The following is a 25,048-nucleotide window of genomic DNA, read 5'->3' on the forward strand; positions in this document are numbered from 1 at the left end:
ACAGTGTCTATGCTTAAGGCACAACTCTCCTAAACACGAGAGTGAAGTATACAACTTTAGAACACTTTCCCACCAGGAGACTCGAACCCTAGCCAGCACAGAAGCCTTCCAGCAACTGGCATAACAGGTACGCCTTAACCCGCTCCACCACCTGCTCAGACCCTTAAAAGATGGTAATTTCGGAGTATTTAAATACACCAAAGATCACCACCTCCCAAGAGCACTAGAGCAAGTGAGGGGTCATTTATACGTTTATTTCATCAAGTCCCTGTCCCTGACACTGTGTCTTCCCATATTAACAGGGACTTGATGAAATAAACGTATAAATGACCCCTTACTTGCTCTAGTGCTCTTGGGAGGTGGTGATCTTTGGTGTATTTAAATACTCCGAAATTACCATCTCTTTTAAGGGTCTGAGCAGGTGGTGGAGCGGGTTAAGGCGTACCTGTTATGCCAGTTGCTGGAAGGCTTCTGTGCTGGCTAGGGTTCGAGTCTCCTGGTGGGAAAGTGTTCTAAAGTTGTATACTTCACTCTCGTGTTTAGGAGAGTTGTGCCTTAAGCATAGACACTGTGTCTTCCCATATTAACAGGGACTTGATGAAATAAACGTATAAATGACCCCTCACTTGCTCTAGTGCTCTTGGGAGGTGGTGATCTTTGGTGTATTTAAATACTCCGAAATTACCATCTCTTTTAAGGGTCTGAGCAGGTGGTGGAGCGGGTTAAGGCGTACCTGTTATGCCAGTTGCTGGAAGGCTTCTGTGCTGGCTAGGGTTCGAGTCTCCTGGTGGGAAAGTGTTCTAAAGTTGTATACTTCACTCTCGTGTTTAGGAGAGTTGTGCCTTAAGCATAGACACTGTGTCTTCCCATATTAACAGGGACTTGATGAAATAAACATATAAATGACCCCTCACTTGCTCTAGTGCTCTTGGGAGGTGGTGATCTTTGGTGTATTTAAATACTCCGAAATTACCATCTCTTTTAAGGGTCTGAGCAGGTGGTGGAGCGGGTTAAGGCGTACCTGTTATGCCAGTTGCTGGAAGGCTTCTGTGCTGGCTAGGGTTCGAGTCTCCTGGTGGGAAAGTGTTCTAAAGTTGTATACTTCACTCTCGTGTTTAGGAGAGTTGTGCCTTATATATATATATATATATATATATATATATATATATATATATATATATATATATATATATATATATATATATATATATATATATATATATATATATATATATATGTGTGTGTGTGTGTGTGTGTGTGTGAAATAGTTACCTCTGGTTTTGACTGTTTTTTAGCAGACTGGTGTTAGCATAGTGGGTGAAAAAATAGTTTATCCTTCTCTTAATACGTTTTTATTCAATAACTAGTAGTAGACATCACATAAGACACTAACATATTTATCTTGGTAAAATATAATAACTAGTAGACATATCATAACATATCATAATGCAGTCACATGGACATATCATATCATAATGCAGTCACATGGACATATCTTATCATATCATATCATAATGCAGTTACATTTTTTTCATAACATAAGACACATATTTATCTTGGTAAAACATAATAACTAGTAGACATAACATATCATAATGCAGTCACATGGACATATCATATCATAATGCAGTCACATGGACATATCATATCATAATGCAGTCACATGGACATATCATATCATAATGCAGTTACATGGACATATCATATCATAATGCAGTTACATGGAGATAACAACCTTCGTGTCGCTCCGTAGCGCTGAGTTCTTACTCGTCATCCTCCTTCTCTTTCCTCACTCATTAGTGCTCGATCCAGCAGAAAAAAAAAACGGAGACTGGTGACTGTGTGCCAGTTTTAGCCCTCTGTAACACATTGTAACGTAACATGGAAATCATCTTTCTGCAGTCCAAAATAACATAATGAAATGTAAAGTGAGGCTTAGTCCAGCTCCATTACATCTCTTATCATATATAAATATTACCGTCTGCCAGTTTTATCTCTCTGTAACACAATGTAACGTAACGTAACGTGGAAATCATCTTTCTGCTGCTGCCAAAATGTTCCACATGACTGAGGGAGCGCTCATTTGAGCGGTGTACCTCTCGATGTCTGTCTAACACATGACTGGGTTAATGACCACATTATCTCACACTATACCTGCTCCTGCTTACCCCGTACACTTAGTAATGTAACGTGGAAATCAACTTTCTGTCTGATGTCCAAATAACATAATATCGTTACGTAACGTAACGTAACATGGAAATCATCTTTCTGTCTGATAACCAAATAACATTTTTGAAAAGTGTGAAGCTTTGTAGATTTAATTTTAAACAAAGGTGGGCCACCAGTCCACGAACTAAGAGGGGAGAGTTAGGAAGAAAGACTTTGTGAAAAATGCACAGAAGAGTTTGGGGAGATGTGTTCACCACCTACAAATTCTAATATTTTTTGTTAACTGCGTGATCACAACATATACCTCCTGATCTTTTGTTCTGCCTCGCCCTAGTCAATAAACACAATTTTGTTTCATTTCTTGACTAAAATAGCACTCCGAAACATCTTTGTACTTTTAATTTTTCATTGACACATGCACAGCTATCAAAGAGAATCTCACTACTGCACGGATATCTTGTGTGTTAAATAATCGGTCCTTACGTAGCTTATCATTTTCTTTGAGAAACTTATATGTGGTGATCATATCTTCAGTGTCCACACAATAACCAACACATCACCCATCTTCTGTTTTCATATCACAGCTCGCATCTAATTTACTTTTTTTTTTTTGCAGAAACTATGTTCTGAGAATATGCACAATGTCAGCAATTACTATTCGTATTATCAAAGTCCTTTCAGTCGTCAAAACAAGCAGCGGTGCAGCATAAGCCACTAAAGATCTGATGTATGCAAAGTACATCATTTTGACAATTCTGACACCGACCCGCCTTAGCGAGATGACTGTGCGCAACAGTAGCCCCAGCGAAAACATAGACTTGTAATATCGTAGCAAGACAATGACACAGAATGTTCAGCACTCCTAATAATTTTATTCAAGCAGTGATAACATAGCATAATGTAAAAAAAAATTCACATTTCATATCACGTGTGTAGATTTAATTTTAACAAAAAGTGAAACACGAGAGCATGAACTAATAGGGTTGTGTTGGGAGGAAAGGCTTTGCGGAAGATAGAAGAGCTGAGGAGATATGTTCGCTTCCTACATTACTATTATTTCTTGTAGACCTGCAGACCTGACCAGAAAACCATTCACTCAGTCAGTCAGTCAAACATTTTTATAGTTTAAAGTTTTTCATCTTAAAAAACAGGGACTACTAGTCTTCATTTTTTTCTTCTATCAAATCAAATAGGCGTGAGGGCCACTACCACATGACTGCGGGAGCGAGCATTCGAGCGGAGTACCTATTGTTGTTGTCTGTCTATCGCATGACTAGGTTAAGGACCACAATATCCCACACCATACCTGCTACGGCCTCTCACTAGTCAATAAACACAATTTTGTATCATTTCTTGACTAAATAGCACTCCGAGACCTCTTTGCACATTTTAATTTTACGTTGTTATGTGCACAGCCATTAAAGGGAAACCTCACTTCTGCATGGATGTCTTGTGTGTTAAATAAAATGTCCTTATATAACTTATCATTTTCTTTGAGAAACTTATATGTGGTGATCATATCTCCCGAGTCCACACGAATAACCCAAACCAACCCACATCAATATTGAGAGTGAGAGAGAGAGAGAGAGAGAGAGAGAGAGAGAGAGAGAGAGAGAGAGAGAGAGAGAGAGAGAGAGAGAGAGAGAGAGAGAAGGCAAACACCCAGCAAACACAAATCATCTAGGAAACGTTCGTCTATCTCTTCCCATAGGTGTGGGAATGATTTGCATTGAGAATGGTGCAGGAGAGCCTTTGAGAAACTTTTAATAAAAAAATCCAAACTCAAAGGTTTTATAATAAATTGTTTTTCTACAACTATTTTGTTCCTAATGTATAACAAATAGTTTTTACATGTTTAAATATAAAATTCATGGTGTTATTTTGTAAAATTCATTAATAAATTGTGAATGATATTTATTGGCTCAGTGAAACGTTCAAAATCCATTTAGTTATAATGTATGATCAGAAAAAAGTAGTTTTCCAAATTTTCTAAAAATCGCTCTTTTTACACAATTTGACTCCTTATGCATTCCAATAAACACTAATATCATGTTTAAATATATAATTTATGTATTATTCCCTAAAATAATTTATATAAATTATAAAAGTTGCTGGAAAGCGGTGTGAAAGAATCTGAAAACTTTTTGTTGTCTTATATATTGGCGTGTTCTTATTAACTATGTCTCAAGTGCACAGTTTATTAAACAAGAAGATTAACATTCGTCAACCCTTAAAATTTTATATGTTATCTTGCTGGTGCAAAATGGGTGAATCTTTAGGAACAGCTAGTATCTATATGACAAATGGTGTTTTCCCTAACTCAAACAATGTAGGGTTTATTATTCTACACATATTTCTAATGACTCTTAAATGTTTACATTCTCTGAAGTATAATTGTGAAGGCTGTGTCCATCACTCTCAACACAGATTCTTAAACTCCTCTCTGCAGGTTCAACTATATAATTAGTTTCCATTCTGAATCTCCATGGACATTTGTATCCAAAATGAAACCAATGTGGTTTCCTTCAGCACCTTCAGCCAGCACATTTGCTCATTCATTTCCATAGATTCCAACATGGTAGGGGATTTACAGAAATTTGGATATTCATATTGTTATATATTAAAAATATGAATGCAGTTCAATATGAAAAGACAAATACATGAGTTTATGATAAATTCGTTTTCTGGGATACAACATTGATATGCTCTTTTTTTCTTTAAACGGCAGACTAAACTAAATCACGATCGAAAGTATATATTGCTTTTTAAGAATTAAGCTCCACCACTGACCGCCAATTAAGTGCTCACATCAACAGAGTTGATGTATAAATGGTCAACGCTCAACAGAGTTAGTATAAATGGGGCTAAGTCAGAGTTGGAAAATGTTGTAGGTTGAGTACCTCAAAGCTCTGTCCTGGGACCTCTGTTGTTTATAATACTCAAATCAAATCAAATGTTTATTTAGGTAAGGTACATACATACAAGAGATTTTACAAAGAGTAATGAGTTTATAGATAGGGCTAGTACATACAATGCCTAAAGCCACTATTACGCAAAGCGTTTCAGTATAAGTCGTCACATTATCAATGGGTTTGAGATCAACCACAATTACAGTTTCTATGCAAGCGATGAGTCACAATAACCTAGCTAAAGTATGTTGACCAGACCACACACTAGAAGGTGAAGGGATGACGACGTTTCGGTCCTGGACCATTCTCAAGTCGACAATCGACTTGAGAATGGTCCAGGACTTACCGAAACTTCGTCGTCCCTTCGCCTTCTAGTGTGTGGTCTGGTCATACAGTTTCTAAATTAAGCAATAGGCAGAATCAGATTGTAGAATATGTAGTTTAGTAGTAGAGTAGTTTACCACATCACATTGTTTGGATGTGTGATAATTGTATGATGGACAGTATATTAAATGTGCTTTTTGTACTGTGATTTGTGTATTTGTACCCTATAATATATATAATATAATATATTTGTGTCACAAGTGATACAAAGAGGTGTCACAAGTGACATTACAAGAGGCTCACAACAGTCACTATACAAGGCACTTTACATCTATAGTGAGTCACACAGTATAATGTTAGTGGTATGTGCGCGCGGCGTTTTTGTCACTTAAGCGTCAAAACAAAAATGTGTATACTCTTTTTACTCTCCTGAACTTAGTTCTCGAGCTACGTATTTCATTTTGGTACCAACGTATTCGCAATAAAATTCTCTAGAAGAACATCATTAAAAAAAGTCACGAAGGTATAGGGATACCAGCAGCAAATAAATAACTACGTAGATGACTCGCCATGAGCACCCAACAGCAACAAAATGTTTTTACTCTTGGGATTGTTATCACCTCCACACTTGTCCTACAGCGTTAATTTTGGTATCAATGGACTCGCAATGAAATTTCCAACACGGTGATATGAATATAAACGTAGAATAATGGTCGCGGCCCACCCGCAAGAGTGTTGGAAGTGGCGGAACTGTTACCCAGTATCAATGATGGGACGACACATGTGCGATACGGTGCTTTGAAAGTTTATACTTATTTCACTCTCCTGACATTATTATTCTATGTACGTCATTCATTTTTGTGCCAATGTGTTCGCAATAGAATGTTCTATGAGCCTGTAGGTAAAAAAGATCAACAAAGCGTAAGATAGAATAGCACCAAATATAAAACAACGCTGGAACATATCAGTGAGCGTCAAGCACACACGAAATGTTTTTACTGTTGTTATGTTTGTTATGTTATCTGTTATAGATAGGAGCTGCCTGGTATGGGCCAATAGGCCTTCTGCAGTTACCTTTGTTCTTATGTTTTTGCCCTGTAACCTAAATGGTTACAGAGGCACATATATGGGCTTAGGGACTGAACCCCACAATACATTTAGCTAAGCCGGTTACAATCTTGATAATATATTTACAAAATTCAGTATAAGTCGTCACATTATCAATGGGTTCGAGATTGTAACGGTTCTATTGTTACGTAAAGTATGGTGACAATAAACACAGACACTAAGATACTATATATATATTTGGTCGAATATACAGAAGTACACATGTGATACTTTGGTGTGAGTTGAGCGCACTGAGCGTCGGTACAGAATCTCGCAAGTGTCTGCTCTAGACCACACTTGAAAGTAGACTAGTTAATGTTTGCTATTCTGCTGCTTATGACCACACTTGAAAGTAGACTAGTTAATGTTTGCTATTCTGCTGCTTATGACCACACTTGAAAGTAGACTAGTTAATGTTTGCTATTCTGCTACTTATATGCTCGGGCAACACCTCACCGTGTTGCCCGGGCAACGCCTCACGTCATTCATCTCCAAAGGTTGACAGGAATATTAACAATGTATTTGGAGCGAGTATATTATTGGGATAATCTACACGCTACAAGATCAACCACAATTTCCTGAATGGATATAACAAAGGGGATATTAATAGGGTATTAAAATTGTCAACACAATATAGAACACGAAACAATGGGTATAAATTGGATAAGTTTAGATTTAGGAAAGACTTGGGTAAATACTGGGTCAGTAACAGGGTTGTTGATTTGTGGAATTTATCTTAACTTATAAATTTATCTCTATTTATCTTAAACTGGTTAGGTTAGGTTGTTATCCCCTATCGTTTAGTTAGTTAGTTTAGTTCATTTATTATGCACCCCATACCCATCTTGTGGGCGGTAGTGGAAAGGGTTACAGAGGCACATAATGGGCTCAGGGACTGAACCCCACAATTCATTTAGCTAAGCAAGTTACAATCTTGATGAGCTAGTTACAAAATTCAATATAAGTCATCACATCAACAATGGGTTCGAGATCGACCTCAAGTACAGTTTCTAAATTAAGCAACTGACATGTGGAGAGCTAGTGTCAAAATTTATATGTTTGTCCTGCACACCGCCCCCCATCCAGTGGGCAGCGGTGGATAGGTTACAATCACTTAGTTACTACCTACGGTTAGCAAACTCGCATATCTAAATCGTATAAAAATTCACGTATCTTTTCGCACTCCATCACATAGTGACGGAGGGTGTGCGAATAATTTTGTTGACACAGTTTACATTTGGACAGGTCTACATCAGCAGATAATGAGAATTCCCAGAGATACTTGTAACCGAGTCTAAGCCAAGCAGTAGTAACATCTAGAAGTCTGCTGATTTTATTGGATGATCCATAGATGTGTGGCTCCTCTTGCATGATAGTATGATGATAGATGGAATTACTGGTGTCAATTTCACTTTGCCTCAGATCTACAAGATCTTGTTGAAGTTCTCGGTGTACTGCTGCTCTCAGATTGCTCATTGACAATCCAAGGTTACACTCAACGGCTCCTTTAAAGGCAGATTCTTTGGCTAACTTATCAGCTCTATCATGCATTCGGAGCCCAACATGAGATGGAGACCACATGAAATGGACTCTGTTACCATCCTTAATAATTTTGTTGTATTTGTGTCTAGCTTCGGACACGAGCATGTTACAGTTATGTCTTAAAGAGTTGAGAGCACTTAAGGATGATAAGGAGTCACTTACAATTAATGTATCAAGTTTTGAGACTTGTACACATTTCAGTGCAAGGATCAAGGCAAATAGTTCAGTCTGAAGGGTAGAGGCCCAGTTGTTTATACGGACTCCCCACTCAAAGTATAGGCCATCGCCCATTGTCAGGGCAACTGCACTTCCAGCTGCGCCCGTGGTGCGGTGTAGGGAACCATCAGTGTATATAATTTGAGAGAGAGAATGCTCTGTGGACAGAGCATCAATATGGCTTAAGGCATTGAGCTTTGCCTCAAGACGAAGCTTGGGCTGATCTCTAATTTCCTTCTTGGATGGAAAGGGAGGGATTAAAACTGGAAAGGGTGTAACCTCCCACGGTGCAGGAAAGTGCCGTTGTTGTTTCTCTTGGTACAAATCATGAACCTCATACATTCTGAGTTTTGTTCCAGTTTTTGTTATCCATTTGGAACAATGCTGATCTTCAATAAAGAAATTCTGGAGGGCTTTTGTGCAAGGATTAGGATGAGTTAGCCTAAGCATTTTTATACCAATTTGACAGTTAATTTCAGTAACACGATCAACAACGCTCAGAATATTAAGTTCCTTTCTCATATTAAGTATCTTTGTGGTACGAGGGCACCCAAGGATTATCCTGAAGTTGTGAGAAAAAAAAATGACTAATACGTTCGGCGAATGACTTTGACTTCAACTTCACTTTGACTTCGTTCATGGCATCGTATTTTCCATAATATATAAGGGGCTGACAATGCATTTATATTATATTGTATAAATAATTTTGAAATTTCATGTACCCTAAAAATAGTAAAATAAAGAATAAGAATAATTAAATAATTGTTGTAGTAAATTGTCACACGTTCATCATACGCAAACGAACACACAGTTTGGAGCGTCAGTACCACAAGATCGCTGCCATTTTAAAACACGGCTTCGAATGTAAGTAATGTTTTTCTCGTACTAACACTGTGTTATACAATAGATTAGGTCTTGAATTCACAAATTTAGTTGTTACATCTGACAGAGTATGTTAGATGGTGTAATGCTGGTCCATGTTGACGTATTTGTGGGCTTGGTTGGTTTAAATGTGATGGCACCCCAATATGGGCACCCCACAACTGCTGCATATTCTAGCTTTGGACTAACAAAAGTGGTGAACAATTTCTTTAGTATTTCGCCATCCATGTATTTAAAAGCAATTCTGAAGTTGGAATGCATGGCATAGGCTCCTCACACAATGTTCTTTATGTGGTCCTCAGGTGATAGTTTTCTATTTAGAACCACCCCTAGATCTCTTTCTTTATCAGAATTTCTTAAAGATTTCTCACATGGTGGTGGTTGTTATATGTAATGGTGGAGGTTGTAATGCGTGGTGGTGGTAGTTGTAGTGTGTGGTGGTGGTGGTGGTGGTGGTAGTGTGTGGTGGTAGTGTGTGGTGGTGGTTGTAGTGTGTGGTGCAGGTTGTAGAGTGAGATAATAACAGTAGTGTGTGGTGGTGGTTGTAGTGTGTGGTGGGCTTCTTATATGTGCTATCAATCTGCTGTGTGGTGCCTATTATTTTTGTTTAAATTACCAGTTGATGCCGGCACGGCAGTTGATGCCGGCACGGCATGTGAGGCAGGCACGGTAGTTGATGCCGGCACAGTATGTGCTGTCTGTGAATTCCTCAACCTTTATATCAGGCAGTTTATATATTAGAATAATAATTAGGTTTATTTTTCTTCCTTAATTCCAAGAACCTCTACCACCACCTTCTTATATGTGCCATCAATCTGCTGTGTGGTGCCTATTATTTTTGTTTAAATTACCAGTTGATGCCGGCACGGCAGTTGATGCCGGCACGGCATGTGAGGCAGGCACGGCATGTGAGGCAGGCACGGCAGTTGATGCCGGCACAGTATGTGCTGTCTGTGAATTCCTCAACCTTTATATCAGGCAGTTTATATATTAGAATAATAATTAGGTTTATTTTTCTTCCTTAATTCCAAGAACCTCTACCACCACATTGAGTTTAGTAGCTCTGTGCACGTCAGGTGCTGTTTAATGTACAGACCTACTCCTCCATTTGACCTAGTTTCTCTATCACATCTATATATATTGTAGTTGGGATTCCAGATTTTACTATCCATGTAATCTTTTTTATTTATTTCTATATATCTAATTGATTTTTTCTAACAGTTAAACAGAAAATAGTTTAATGGTATTTATTTATTAAATTTATATTGGTATTTATTTATTTTGGTATTTTTTATATTTTGGTATTTATTTATTATTTATATTATCAATTGAACTACAGTAGTTAGTTTTTATCATCCGAATGCACCAATATGTCTTCATTCTTCCCAGATGAAGGAACTAGGTAATGTTCATCATCTGAATGCACCATCTGAAGCTTTTCCACACTCATGATACACAAGAGGTTTATCAGCTGTATGCACCATCCTGTGAGTTTTTATAAGTCACATTTTAATTAACCATTACTAAGCTAATTATCTTCAAGATCATTTTACTTTATATAAACTTTAACTTTATATAAACATTTTACTTTATATTCTTTTTACCCATTAGTTTTAAGCTTTAGTCATTAATGTTTTTCCTGCCCGAAACGCTTTGCGCAATAGTGGCTTAAGGCATTGTATGTACTAGCTCTATCTATTAAGCCAACAAACTTTGTAAAATCTCTTTATGTATGTACCTTACCTAAATAAAAATTATTATTATTATTATTATTATTATTTATATTTTTCTTATTATTTTTTATTTTACATTTATATTGTCAGTCTTTACTGATTTTTTGTTTTTTATTTTATGTAACTTCTGTGTCCTTCCTGGCTATCTATTGGATCTTTATTTTACTTCTAAATTGTTACTATTTTATTGCATTTGCTTTTATTCTTGTGTTTTGCTTTATTGTGTATCTTGTATCGTGATCCCTCTGCATCTCCATGCACACTGATATTGATCCTGATCAAAATCTTCTGCCTCATATCTACACCAACCAGCACATCATTATTGCAAGTATTTCACAGCACACAAGGCTAAAAACAAACTCCAAAATAGCACCTGTCTATCAGTTTACAATCAAAATGTTAGATCACTTGGTAAACATTTTGACGATTTAAATGCATTACTCACAGCACTAGGTACTAACTTAGCGTTCATTATTTTAACAGAAACTTGGCTAAATAAAGACTATACCCAACTCTACAACTTAGCTGGTTATAAAGTCATTCATAACTGTAGGCCTAATAAAAAAAAAAAACCTACCCGAGTCACTCAAACATCAGCCACTACTTTGGACCACATATGGACAAACATAACAGCTCCCCTTGTATCTGGTATAATCTACGACAGAACAACTGACCACTATCCTACCTTTCTCATAGCGAACATGGACATAACACCACCAAAAAGCAAGAAACTTTCATTTAGGCTACACAGTGAATCAGCTTTAGGCAATCTTACAGATGCATTTCATAATATTAACTGGGATTCTGAATTATAATGCATGACTTATTTTTAGAATTTTAATACATATTGCATCTGTCAATACATTATTAACAATAATATAGGTAATATGGTAGTCTAATGTAGAAATTTGACACTCTTTAACAGAATGTACGAGTATAAGCGTAATGTAATAATTCAATAATTACTATTTGTTGTTTTATGTATTTAAAACTATTTGGTAAATATTTTCTATACAATGCTAATACGCTTCCACCCCTGACAGAATCTGTGGTGCAAGCCTTACCTTGTTGAGCGCAATAAGAAAATTGTCTTCAAAACCTTGAATATTTGCAATGTAATATTAAGTAAGTAAATTTTATAATTTTTGTATGATATATGTATGTGTATATACTGTATATGGATATATGTGTATATATTTGCATATCAAGTATTGCTGATATGTTGAAGCATGTACTGTATTGGTGGAAACAGATACACGGTTAAGATTGCCAATTTACTGTAGTCTAGTCTAATTCAATCATTTTTAGTAATCTTTGAGAACATTTATGGTTGAAGTTGCCAGTGCCAGTGGACCACTTTGTGCTTTAAGCCTGGAGGAGCTTGGTCCACCAGGCTGTTGTTTGGAGTGGCCCGCAGATCCACATACAGTCTGCATATGATATACAGTCTGTTGATCAATTGAACTACAGTAGTTAGTTTTTATCATCTAGTTTTCTCTTGAAGATGTCCATGGTTGTTCCGGCAATATTTCTTATACTCGCTGGGAGGATGTTGAACAACTCTGGACATCTGATGTTTATAGTTGAAGAACTATCTATGAAGAAGCAGTCTCCGTGGTGTAGTGGTAAGACACTCGCCTGGCGTTCCGCGAGCGCTATGTCATGGGTTCGTATCCTGGCCGGGGAGGATTTACTGGGCGCAATTCCTTAACTGTAGCCTCTGTTTAACGCAACAGTAAAATGTGTACTTGGATGAAAAAACGATTCTTCGCGGCAGGGGATCGTATTCCAGGGACCATAGGATTAAGGACTTGCCCGAAACGCTACGCGTACTAGTGGCTGTACAAGAATGTAACAATTCTTGTATATATCTCAAAAAAAAAATAAAATAGTATAAAATCTGCAATTTTGATCATTAAAGTGATGATTGTCATAGATACTTGATAAGAGGTTTAGTTTGGATCTAAACTAGGTTGCCTGTATAATGTTTGATTTCTTTATTTTGACTGCACCTTAGTATTTGGAAATTATCACTGTTAAACATACATCATGTTATTTTCTTCTGCCCAGTTAAAAACTTTATTATCATCAGCTTGCAGTTTTTCAATTTCTTCAGCAGAGGTAATTTTCATGGTTTGTCATAGAGGTCAAGTAACTGTGAGAGTCATGATCTTCCCGCTCAAAAATTTATCATGTACTATCAGCTATTGGGTTTGCCAAAATTATCAGGGTAGGTTAGGTTTGGTCATATTTCTACATTAGTTTTAACTCAAATTCTTCCTTTGCAAAGTCACTTTATTATTAATCCATTTTTCTGGGAGAGCTTTCTTTGGGGACACATTGGGCTGCTCTTCTGGAACTTTTAAAACTTTTTGACCTATGTATTTAAAGCAATTCTAAAGTTAGAATGTGTAGCATAGGCCCCTCGCACAATGTTCTTAATATGATCCTCAGGTTATAGTTTTCTATCTAAAACCACCCCTAGATCTCTTTCTTGATCAGAATTCTTTATAGATCTCTGTGGCTCGATCATAGAAACTGAGTAAATTCGTTACACTGGACCTTCCAGATCGAATACGATGCTGACAGTCTGATATATCATTCAGTACGTCTGCATCTGAAATTGAGCAATACCGGATTTATTATTTGGTTTTATAAATTTTATACTTATAATCTTAACTTATTTCAGAGACCACGAGTAATCTGGGCTTCGAACTCAACAGAAAAGCCTTCTGTAGACCTGCTTCTTTGCTACATAATAGACAAAATTTAGTAAGTATTGATTTATTATGTGTTTGTTTATTTATTTATTTTTTCTTTTGTGACGGTAACGCGTTGGTGTTCGGCTGTTCAAAACTAGGGGTATGGCCTCGTCACATAGAATAAAAAAAAAAAATAGAAAATCTGGAACTTCGTCTGTGGTAAGGTAAGGAGAAGACACACAAAACACAAGTAAATTTTAATTACGTTAAAGAAAGCAAAACATGAATAAAATGGACATACAAATTCGTATAATAAAATCAATCAATCAAAGTAATAAGAATAATCAAATGGCAAAATGAAAAGTTACGTTAAGACAAGTGAGTAATAACAAGCTGTGCAATATACAATAAATGAGAGGTGCAGGAATATTGGCTTTAAGCTATCACCTCTCTTAGTACACGTAAGCCACAGCTTAGTCTACCAAGAAGACGTGTTAACCTTATGAAAGCACTGAATATTCTGAAGACTGAGGTCGTGGCGGCCCCAGACATCAAGTAGTATGGTGGGTGGAGTGCAGTTGCAGCTAGACTCGCAGCCAATCAGCGAGGAGCCGGCGACAAGACAGGTAGTTTGGCGGTTTGAGGTGGAGCAGGTGTTCCTGGCTGCATACGTTTTGCTCTCTGGCAAACCTTGGAGATGTTGCTGTCGTTGTTGGACATTTCTTCCATAGTAGTTTTATATATTTGTAGCGACGTATTTTTGGAGGGAAGAGCAGGCTCAATCTCTTGAGAGAGATTATCGTCACAACTCTCCCCCGAAGCCTGCGGTTCTGGAAGAAGTACGTCGTTATGTGGTGGAGTAATGGATGGAGTTGCTTCTACTTCATAAACTCTGGAGAGGGCATCGGCTATGGTGTTGTCAGAACCCTTGATATAGCGGATCTCCAGGTTGAAATCTTGTAAATACAAAGCCCATCGTAGAAGACGCTGGTTAGTGAATTGGGCTTGATGTAGGAAGCGGAGAGGGTTGTGGTCTGAGAAGATGGTTGTAGACCTGGCGCCTTGTAGGTACGGAGCGAAGTGTTGGAGGTTCAGGAGGATGGATAGTAGCTCCTTTTCAATAGTGCTGTAGTTCCTCTGGTGTGGTTTCAATTTGTAGCTGTAGTAGCTGACAGGTAGAACCTCCTCGCCTCGTTGTTGCATCAGGACACCACCAACGCCGGTACCACTGGCGTCGACATGAAGGACGAAAGGCTTGGTGATATCTGGTGAGGCGAGAATGGGATTAGAACAGAGGAGGAATTTGAGTTGTTCGAAAGCAACGGTTTGCTGCATGGTCCAATTATACCGTTGCTTGGGACTGGTTAATAGAATTAGAGGTGTGGCGACTGTACTGAAATTCCTCACAAACCTACGGTAGTAGGAGGCAAGACCAAGGAAGCGCAGGAGCTGCTTCCTGGTGGTAGGCTGTGGATACTGTTGGATGGCTTGAGTGTGTGAGTCTAACGGAGCTATGCTGCCACTCCCAATAACATGACCCAGATAACGCACTTTACCTTTCGCGAAGGTGGACTTGCCCAGGTTGATGGTGAGGCCGGCTGTCAGGAGCTTGGAGAATAGACGTCGCAGCTGGAGCAGATGTTCACTCCAGGTGTTGGAGGCTACGACGATATCGTCCAGGTAGGCGTATGTGTTATCCAAGCCCTGGATGACACGGTTGACAGCTCTCTGAAAGGTGGCCGGGGCATTACATAGTCCGAAAGGAAGGCGTTCATATCTGAAAAGTCCAAAAGGAGTGATGAAGGCAGATATCTCTTTAGCTCGCTCCGTTAGACACACTTGATAGTACCCCTTAAGCAAGTCCACTTGGGACAAGTACTGGGCACTACCAATGGCGTCAAGGATGTCATCTATCCTTGGCAAGGGGTAAGAATCCTTGACAGTTACATTATTGAGTTTACGATAGTCAGTACATAACCGCACCTTACCTTGGGGTTTGGGCACCAAGATACAAGGTGAGGCCCAGAGGGACTCACAAGGTGTTGCCAGTCCATGATCCAAGAGGTACTGCACCTCAGCACGCATGACTTCCTTCTTGCTCGGGCTGATTCGGTAGAAGGGTTGACGAATCGGCCGGGTGTCGGGGAGCAGTTGGATGTCGTGCTGGGTAACATTACACTCTTGGGGGTCATCTCGGAACAACTCCTGATGTTCTCTGAAGATCTTGACAAGAGGTGCACTAGGATTATCCTGAAAGTATTTGGGAAGATCATTAAGGATTTCGGAATTAGAAAGCGCTGACTCCTTGTCAGTGCTTTCGGGAGGAGAAGCTGGGAAGGTCTCACTGTGGATGTAGGGTTCTGTGAAGGTGGAATAATTAATTAGGACAGTGGGAGGAGTACCATTATATTGCTTCAGGAGGTTGACGTGGCACAGCTGGGTCTTCCGCCGCCTATCTGGAGTCTCGAGAACGTAGTTGTTGTTATTTCTGCACTCTTTGACGCGGTAGGGTCCTGAAAACCTGTTTTGTAAAGGTGAACCTGGGATAGGGAAGTATACTAGGACGAAGTCTCCCGGCTTGAATTTTCTCACTTTGCTGGTCTGGTCGTAATGAGTCTTCATCCTCTCCTGGGCTTTCAATAGATTATCATGGGCAAAACGGTGGACTCTCTCTAGAATGTGTTGAAGGTTTTGAAGAAACTGGGGCACATTCTGATGCTCACTGAAGGTGGCATCTCGGAGAGAGTCTTTGAAAGCCTTAAGGGGAGTACGGCACTTACGGCCGTAGAGCATCTCATAAGGAGATACTCCTAGGGACTCATTGGGGAGACTTCTGTAAATACACATTATAAGGTCGATTTGCTTATCCCAATCCTTAGAGGTTTCACTACAAAACTTTTTCAAGAGTGCTTTGATTGTCTGATGACTACGTTCAAGAGAACCCTGTGAAGCAGGATGATAGGGGCTGGACAATACCTGTTTGATGTTGAACTCCTCCAGTGTCCTTTTGAAGAGATCACTGGTGAAGTTGGTACCACAGTCGCTCTGAATCTCCCTGGGAAATCCGTATTGAGTGAAGATCTTCAATAGATGTTTTACAACCGTAGCAGCCGTGATGTTCTTCACTGGAACTGCTATGGGAAATCTGGTGGTAGGACACAGGATGGTTAAGATATAGGCGTTACCTGAACTGGTCCGAGGTAAAGGACCAACACAGTCTATTATAAGTCTGTGGAAAGGTTCCGCAGGCACCTGTATGGGAATCAGTGGCGCTCTGGGAATGGAGATGTTCGGTTTGCCTGCCATCTGACATGTATGACACTGTTTTACGTACTGTTTGACGCTATTTACCATACCAGGCCAGTAGTAGTCTTGACGAATTCCATGGTAAGTCTTGTTGAAGCCGTAGTGGGAGAGCGCTCCGTGGGCCAGGAATAGAATAGTGGGCCGCAGGCTGGTAGGAATCACAAGTTATTCGATGTTGGCCCAATCGTCCTCCTCCTTCAGTTTACTGGGTCTATATCTGCGGTAGAGCAAGTCGTTCTCTAGGAAGAACCCAGGAATACTGTCGGGTTGAGTCTCAGCCTGGAAAAACAATGGTGTTAAAGTAAGATCTTCCCTCTGCAACTTACGGAACTCCAACTTGGTCAGATTCGGGGGTAGTTTCTGAGGGTCTTGAGGGACAGCGGTAGCAGTAGAGTCAGCTGGCTGTGGACGTGCGGCTTGTGCACGGGTGGTCACGAGAACCGGAGGAGAAACTTCATCACTCTCTTGAACCTCTGCTGGAACATACGCTAGAATAGGGTTTATTGGCACAGAGTTACACACCTGGGGTTTGTCCATGACGATCAGGTTGGTCGGTTGCAGGTCTTCTGCCAAGTCGTTGCCTAGAAGTTGCACTCCAGGCATGGGAAAAGGCTTTTCCCTGACGGCGACTTGGACTTCTCCGTTCACGTAGGGACAATCCAGGTGGACTCTGGCGAGAGGGTATGGAGGGGTAGCAGTGAGGTCAGTGATGAAGACAGTTTCTCCGGTATAGACGATGTTGGGCACAGCCGACTTCAAGATGATCGATTGAACAGCCGCTGTGTCCCTCAAGATCTTCAATTTGAAACGTCCCTCCGGATTTGAACCGTTGGCAGAGACAGTTCCAGTATACAGGTGGTTACTGAAAAGAGAAAGATCATTAACATTAACACCAACATTCATCACAGGCTTACCGGACTTAGGAGGAGTTGGTTTGGATTTCTGTGGGTCAGTGGTTCCCTTTTATTGAGACTTACCACACTTGTCTATGGTATGTCCATAGAGTCTACAATACTTGCAGTACAGTTGCGAACCAGCTTGATCGGGGCTCACTTTCTCGTAACTGTACCACGACTTCTTACTGGAGGATGGTTCGGGTGTCAGCCGGTGGATGAGGCTGTAAGTGTCAGCCGACTTAGCACACTTCAGGTAGTCGGTTTCTTCTTTATCTGCTAAGTAGAGACGGACAGGAGGCGGCACACGCCTCAAGAATTCTTCAACTAGCATCAGGTTGACGAGTTCTGTAAAAGTAGAGACATGTGCTGCTTCCAGCCATTTCATGAAATATCTCCGTTTTGTGTTAGCAAACTCGAGGAAGGTAGTGGTACTTGCCTTCAGGTGGTCACGGAATTTCCTTCTATAACTTTCCGTGGAAAGGAGGTAGGCGTCCAACACTGCTTGTTTCAGAGTCTGGTAGTCATTCTCAGACGCCAAAGTACTGAGTGTGACTGCAGCTCTACCTGTAAGATGGACTCTGAGAAGTGTGGCCCATTGGTCGACAGGCCAACTGAGTTGATTAGCAAGGGTTTCAAAGGTGGTGAAAAACACATCAACTTCTGCTTCTACAAAGGATGGCATTAACTTACTTGCATGTGATATATTAAAACTGACGGGAAGATTGGCAGTAGCTTGCTGGCGTTGAGCGAGGTGTGAAGTTTCCAACGTGTATTCTCGTTGACGACACTCTAGAGCCAGAGTCGCTTGTTGCTTGCCATGTTCCCGTTGCATCTCCAACTCGCGTCGTTTGGTTTCAAGCTGTACGCGTTCCCGCTCCTGGAGCATTGCAACCTCACGTTCCTGGAGGGCGAGTTCACGTTCCTTGAGGGCGATTTCTCGTTCGTGTTCTTCCTTCCTCAAGGCAGCCTCACGTTCGTGTTCTTCCCTCCTCAAGGCAGTTTCACGTACCTTGAGGGCGATTTCTCGTTCTTGTTCTTCCCTTCGTTTGGCAGCCGCTTCTTTTTGCTGCTCACGTTCAATCTTGGCCAGCTCTAGTTTGAGTTTCATCGTTGCCAAGTCAGTTTTATCTGCAATATAGTAAGTTTCATGAGTTTCAGAGTCTATCTTACCTTGCTCTAAGAAATGATCCAGCAACAGGTTATGTAGGTCACTCTTGTTGGCTTGGTAGGGAACTGTTAGTTGATACTCATGTGCAAGAGTTCGTAATTCAGCTCTCTTGGCATGACTTAAAGTCCCTATTGTACCAGCTGGATCTGCACGGAAAGCTTGGAGACGAAACATGGTGAAATTAGCAAATAAATGTACACGAATATTCAGTTATAGTGAATGTCAGAAACAGGACAACGTGGCAACTGATACCTATCCTGTGGGATCTTTAACAATTAAAGTTAAGTAAAAGATGTTAAATGATTAATTTAAATCAAAGGCGCAGGAAATCTTGTACCCGGTACTCATGTAAGAGGATAAGGGCAAGAAAATCCTACTAACAAATGAAACAGAGTTTCGAAAACATATGAAACAGTTAATTGCCTCAAAAGTAAAATTGGTAGTCCAAGGATGTAGGCATACCTTGCCGAGTCTCTATAGGACATAAAGCAAGTTTTTCCTACTTAAATTAATATGATACTTACAGAATTAGCGAACTTTTGTGCTCTGAAAAAGTAAGCTAATTCCCTACCGTTGTTTGTATCATCATCTCTGACTGACGTGTAGGGGTGCAAGGTGTCAACTGGTGACGAGAACTGCTGCTGAGGTCCCAATTCAGCAACTAAAGTTCGAGCTAGAGGAACTATGGCCCTCTTTGTCCTCCTACAGTCAGATTGCAGAAGATTGGGTGCACTTGACCCGGGGCAGACCACAGTACCAGGGTACCAATATGATGATCTGTCAAAAATGAGAAATATCCAAGGGACAAAGATGGTAAAAACGAGTAATAACACGGAGGGAGAGATGACCAATTAAGAGTATGACTGAGGCCTACAGTCACCACGTAATCCAAAGTTGTCTCACCTTCACCATATGTTACTCTCGTAATGCACAATACACCGCACCATATAAAAAATGAAATTGAATATGAAAAATAGTAAAAGCTACGTTAACAAAGTTAAATACGCTTACCATAAATTACCACTTGGCACCAGTATCTGAGTGAAGCTCCCGGACAGGCCCCCATATAATATGTGACGGTAACGCGTTGGTGTTCGGCTGTTCAAAGCTAGGGGTATGGCCTCGTCACATAGAAACAAAAAAAAAATAGAAATTCTGGAACTTCGTCTGTGGTAAGGTAAGGAGAAGACACACAAAACACAAGTAAATTTTAACAATGAAATTTTAATTACGTTAAAGAAAGCAAAACATGAATAAAATGGACATACAAATTCGTATAATAAAATCAATCAATCAAAGTAATAAGAATAATCAAATGGCAAAATGAAAAGTTACGTTAAGACAAGTGAGTAATAACAAGCTGTGCAATATACAATAAATGAGAGGTGCAGGAATATTGGCTTTAAGCTATCACCTCTCTTAGTACACGTAAGCCACAGCTTAGTCTATCAAGAAGACGTGTTAACCTTATGAAAGCACTAAATATTCTGAAGACTGAGGTCGTGGCGGCCCCAGACATCAAGTAGTATGGTGGGTGGAGTGCAGTTGCAGCTAGACTCGCAGCCAATCAGCGAGGAGCCGGCGACAAGACAGGTAGTTTGGCGGTTTGAGGTGGAGCAGGTGTTCCTGGCTGCATACGTTTTGCTCTCTGGCAAACCTTGGAGATGTTGTTGTCGTTGTTGGACATTTCTTCCATAGTAGTTTTATATATTTGTAGCGACGTATTTTTGGAGGGAAGAGCAGGCTCAATCTCTTGAAAGAGATTATCGTCACACTTTATATACAAGAAGATACATTGGGGGAGAGTACAGTGACTTGAAGTTATACATTTTTGTAAAGCAACTAGCACTCATAGCGTTTCGGGCAGATCTAAGTATAGACCAGGGAACTTACCATCTTTTTTATTTCTGATGTTAACATTGTGTAACTGTAGATGAATTGCATTTGTTGATTTGCTCCCAAGTAAGATGTTGCAGGTCCTTTCTATGTTTGGTGTGAGTTTGTTGGTTGACATTAATAAGTGGATTTTTTTTTAATTTATTGTTTACATCATTATTTAATATAAGTGGGTTGGAGTCTGAGTAGATGAGGTTAGTATCATCATTATCTCATATCTCGGTGATTTTGTCGTAATGGTCAAGTAGCTGTACTGTACAAGTAGAGGACATGAGAGATAGCTGTAAGAGATATTTCAATATCTTCCTGCTCTAAATCCATGTTGGCCTGGATTGTGGAGGTCATTGGTCTCTATAAAACTAGTAAGCTAACTCCTGATCACTCTCAAATAATTTTATTATGTGGGATGTTAGTGCAACTGGTCTCTAATTCTTTGCCAATGCTTTACTACCTCCCTTGTGTAGAGGAGCTATGTCTGCTCCTTTAAGAGCCTCTGGTATCGCCCCCGTGTCCAAACTCTTCCTCCACACTATACTGAGTGCCTGTGCTACTTGCACTTTGCATTTATTTATAAATATTGAATTCCATGAGTCTGGACCCAGGGCTGAATGCATGGGCACATTGTCAATTTCTCTTTCAAAATCTGTCACACTCGTGTTGATATCAGTTATATTTACAGGGGTTTGGATATCACCCATAAAGAAGTTGTCCGGATCCTCCACTTTCATGCTTTGTATCGGAGTGCTAAACATGTCCTCATACTGCTTTTTTAGGATTTCACTAATTTCTTTGTCATCCTCAGTATATGAACCTTCACTAGTACGAATAGGTCCAATACAATCCAGTGGTTTTTGCTTTTCCTTGTGTAGGATTTTTATTACCTAGAACATTTTCCCAGTGAATGCTTGTAAGTTCCCTGTTTTTTTTCTTCCAGTCTATCCTTTTATTATTAAAATTAAATATATTGAATAGCCCTTCTCGCTTGTTGTTTCTCTTGGGCCTACTACCGTTATTGATGTTAGTTTGCACTTCAATGAGCTTGTGGTCCAAGTACGTAGTGTCTGAGACAGTAATGTCTCTGATTAGCTCATCATTGTTCGTGAATATGAGGTCGAGTGTGTTCTCGTTCCTAGTCCGTTTTGTTATCTGCCGATTGAGCGAGAATTTGTCACAGAATCTCAGTAGTTCTCTGACCTGTGATTGGTTATTTCCATTTCCATTTTGGGTGTGTTGTTTTGGTAGTGATTCGTCCAGTTCTGGTAGTAGTGCGGTTGTTGTGTGGTGTAGTACTTGTGTGCTTGTTAATGACTTGTATTCCAGTCTTGTGGGTATCTCCTTTCCCCTACGGGCCAACTGCTTTGTTCCTACCTAGCATTTTGCTTTGTTTGGGTATGAATGTTTGTGTGCCTTCATTGTATATTTTGCAAAATTTGCCATATATCTCATTATTTACTCCTCTGCCTAGCAACAAGTCTGTCTAATTATACTCATTAACTGTTTTTCAAAGTTCCCCATAGTGTCCTTTATTGAAATCGAGTTCATGAACCGTTTCAATGTCCTTATTTTCTTCTAGATTATATCTTAAACTATATTTAAATGTTATTGTTATTATTGTTATTAAATGTTATTGTGACATTGCATTGCAATTGAGCTATGATGTTTACCATACCGTTCATTTCGTGAGTATAAGTACAGATGCCACACTTGTGACAGGTAAAACCATGCCTTTTTTGAAAAACAGCACCGTCTGTTGCACGTAAGAGCAACCCACACTATATTATGTTGCGATATTATTTCAATATTTCCGATTGCATTGATAATTTTAATTTTCATAGATTTCAATTTATTTTCATTTCGATTTAATAATTTTGTGTGACATTGCATTGAAATTGAGCTGTGTTGTTTACCATACTGTTCATTTCATGAGTATAGTTTATTTTTTTATTTTTTTCATTTCATTTTTTTAGCTGTTCTTATTTTTCAGTGATGGGAATATCAGATCATTTGATGTTCCCAATTTTCTGATGGAAGCATCAGACTATTATAGAATGCATCGGATGAGGTAGTTTGGAATGGTGAGGAGGACGAGAGGGGGGTATAGTGGGGAAGATGAGGGGACAGAGGAGAGGGTAATGGTGGGGAGAACGAGGGGACTGGGGAGTTAGGGATGGTGGGGACAGGGGAATGGAGAATGCTGGGGAGGACAAAGGGACAGGTGAATGGGAGATGGTGGGGGAGGAAGAAGGGACAGGGGAGGGGAAAATGGTAAGGAGGACGATGGGACAGGGCTGTGGGGACGGGGAAGTGGGAAGGACGAGAGGACTGTGGAATGGGGAATGGTGGGAAGGACGAGGGGCGGAGGAAGACTGGAGAACAGGGGAACACCTCAATAAACGCCAACAATGTATTATTACTCTGTGGCTTCTTGTCTCCCAACAAAGTGAATTATAATTATATATATATTAATTAATTCTTATAAATTTCCAGAAGCCTGTATCAACACCCACACTAATGCAACTGAAAGAGATGTTGAGACAAGTATTGCTGATATGTTGAAGAACGCCCCAAACAAACTCGGTGGAAACAGATACAAGATAAAGTTTGCCAATTTGCTGTAGTCTAATTCAATCTCTTTTTAGTAATCTTTGAGAACATTTATGCTATGAATAAGATAAAATAATGTAACTGATTTTGACTAAATATGTAGATATATTTAATTTTCAGAGCACTAATAATGAAAGAAAACCAAAATAAGAGGTGGCTACTATCTCTAATAATGGGCTGGAATAATGCAGGATATAATATTGTTTTATATAGATTCTTGTTTTAGTTTTTTTTCTATAACATGGAAAGGGTGTTTAATTAATAAATTAAATATTATATAATAAAATAATTTATGTATTTTTGAAAACAATTAGTAACAAACAATATTTCATTACAGGGTGGTGAAGCAAGAAGACATGTGCATCACACAACAGACTTGGATATGACGAATACTGAAAATGGTGGCGAGCCTGGTGGCGTACCGCTGAATCTTCTCTAATGTCTATATAGAATCTATATATATGTGTCTGTGTGTATATATATAATAAATATATATATATATATATATATATATATATATATATATATATATATATATATATATATATATATATATATATATATATATATATATATATATATATATATATATATATATATATATATATATTATTAAATATGACCGAAAAAGTAAGATTAATAATTCTAACACGAATTTTCTCAATCTTTCGTACATTACGCTTCACTGTTGGAGGTAAATCAAAAATCACTTCTCCAAAATTCATTTTTATTTCTAGTCTGACGCGACACGGGCGCGTTTCGTAAAACTTATTACATTTTCAAAGACTTCACAAATACACAACTGATTAGAACTTACGTCTCTCTGATATTATATCTACATTTGAGTGAGGTGGGAAGGGTGATGTGGCATTAACACAAGACAGAACAGGAGGGGATATTAATAGGGTATTAAAAGTATCAACACAAGACAGAACAGAAACAATGGGTATTGAATAGAAGTGTTTGTAGAAAGCCTATTGGTCCATTTTTCTTGATGCTTCTATATTGGAGCGGAGTCTTGAGGTGGGTAGAATATAGTTGTGCAATAATTGGCTGTTGATTGCTGGTGTTGACTTCTTGATGTGTAGTGCCTCGCAAACGTCAAGCCGCCTACTATCGCTGTATCTATCGATGATTTCTGTGTTGTTTACTAGGATTTCTCTGGCGATGGTTTGGTTATGGGAAGAGATTATATGTCCCTTAATGGAGCCCTGTTGCTTATGCATCGTTAAACGCCTAGAAAGAGATGTTGTTGTCTTGCCTATATACTGGGTTTTTTGGAGCTTACAGTCCCCAAGTGGGCATTTGAAGGCATAGACGACGTTAGTCTCTTTTAAAGCGTTCTGTTTTGTGTCTGGAGAGTTTCTCATGAGTAGGCTGGCCGTTTTTCTGGTTTTATAGTAAATCGTCAGTTGTATCCTCTGATTTTTGTCTGTAGGGATAACGTTTCTATTAACAATATCTTTCAGGACCCTTTCCTCCGTTTTATGAGCTGTGGAAAAGAAGTTCCTGTAAAATAGTCTAATAGGGGGTATAGGTGTTGTGTTAGTTGTCTCTTCAGAGGTTGCATGGCTTTTCACTTTCTTTCTAATGA

General features: G+C 39.2%; 1 long non-coding RNA gene across 2 annotated transcripts in view; it reads left to right on the top strand.

Moving 5' to 3' along the window:
* The window catches only part of LOC138358050 (uncharacterized), a 351,893-nt gene extending 328,447 nt beyond the window's left edge, over positions 1-23,446 (top strand). For both annotated transcript variants that reach the window (XR_011225218.1, XR_011225219.1), the window contains one exon: positions 23,338-23,446. This is a non-coding gene — a long non-coding RNA (uncharacterized lncRNA). The remainder of the gene's footprint in view (positions 1-23,337) is intronic.
* The last annotated feature ends 1,602 nt before the right edge of the window (positions 23,447-25,048 follow it).

Source organism: Procambarus clarkii, chromosome 81 (assembly GCF_040958095.1).
Source record: "Procambarus clarkii isolate CNS0578487 chromosome 81, FALCON_Pclarkii_2.0, whole genome shotgun sequence".
NCBI lineage: Eukaryota > Metazoa > Arthropoda > Malacostraca > Decapoda > Cambaridae > Procambarus > Procambarus clarkii.